We start from the raw sequence: 1278 nt of genomic DNA, 5'->3' as shown, positions 1-1278 counted from the left end.
CCAGGATGTGCAGTTGTAAAAACCCAGTTTGGGAAAGGACTCGGCAGTGGCTCAGGGGTAAGTAAGGCCTAGACGTGAGCTATTGAAAAAAATGCCTTTGCTGAAAAATTTCTTCTTTTAGGCAATTTCATGGAACTAGAGTCTTCGGGCAGCATGCTCTGGGGCCTGATTTAAAGTGGACAGAAGTCCAGACGACTCTCAGGGTAAATAAGGTCACTAACAGGTAACCTAAAGTTGCAAGTAGCTAGTAAAAGAGACCGTCCCTGGGTGGGCTCGAACCACCAACCTTTCGGTTAACAGCCGAACGCGCTAACCGATTGCGCCACAGAGACACGGAAACTCCACTTCCTAAACTCATTTCCTGATCCCAGAAATTGCTTCTCAACCTCTGGCTGGATATGTCTTCACATTCCCCTACTCGGGAAACTGGAGGCGTGGGAGATACTGAGGCCAACAGTCGTGTCGCTGGGCACGTCTGAACACCGATACCGGCCCAGAATTCACGGGGGGAACTCGGAGAGCCCAACGCCAGATCCACGGCGTCCCCGCCGGCTCCTCGCCTCCTCAACAACCGCCTGCCTCCAGGTGTCGCCCGCAGCCTCTCAGGCCGAAGTCATCCAGCTTCCAATTGTTAGCTCAGAACTACTCGGGGCGCTCACAGTGAGTCCCTGCGACACCAGGCGGACGCGCGTGGGGACACTACATTACCCCTTTGCCCCCACCTCGCTGCCCGCCCGCGACGTCGCTAAGATGGGGACTCAACGCGACAGGACCTGGCCTGGGCTCGCGATGCACCCGGTGCCCCAGGGCAGAGCCGGGCACCTAGGAGCCACTCACTCCGCACTAGGGTCCGACTGAGCTGGCCGCCCGGGACCGCCACGCGGCCTCAGTCCGCGGCTGGGGCGGAGGGGGTTGAATTGGAAAAGCCGAAGAAGAGACGGAGCGGGCGCGGGGCAGCCCGGTGACCGGCCCGGGAGAGAGCGCGAACACTCTGGCCGCTAAAGAAAAAGGCCAACAGAAAACTGAAAATGCCAATGTTCCTCCATTTCGATCACCTGCCCCTGGCCTTCTCTCTGCCGGCCACCGCTCGGACCGCAACTGCGTGCGGTTGCTGCTCTCGACTCCGAAAGATACATAGTCCGCTTGTAAGTGCTTGGTTTAAAGACGGCAGCGCCGTGAGATGTCACCCTTTGGCCCTAGCGACCCCCGAGTGCAGGCCTCGGTGCAGGTGGGAGGCCCTGCTCCCTGCTCACAGCAGGAAAGGAGGAAACGCTACAA

General features: G+C 58.8%; 1 non-coding gene across 1 annotated transcript; it reads right to left on the bottom strand.

Annotated features, from left to right (window-relative positions):
* Positions 1–258: 258 nt before the first annotated feature.
* Positions 259–332, bottom strand: TRNAN-GUU (transfer RNA asparagine (anticodon GUU)). Its single transcript has one exon. It is a non-coding gene; the product is annotated as a tRNA-Asn (tRNA).
* Between the last annotated feature and the right edge of the window lie 946 nt (positions 333–1278).

This window comes from Lynx rufus, unplaced genomic scaffold (assembly GCF_022079265.1).
Source record: "Lynx rufus isolate CCGP_SWC_20201006 ecotype Redwood Valley unplaced genomic scaffold, mLynRuf1.p SCAF_2, whole genome shotgun sequence".
Classification (NCBI taxonomy): Eukaryota; Metazoa; Chordata; class Mammalia; order Carnivora; family Felidae; genus Lynx; species Lynx rufus.
Note: the sequence above shows the minus strand (reverse complement) of the source record. Positions and strands in the feature narration are given on the sequence as shown.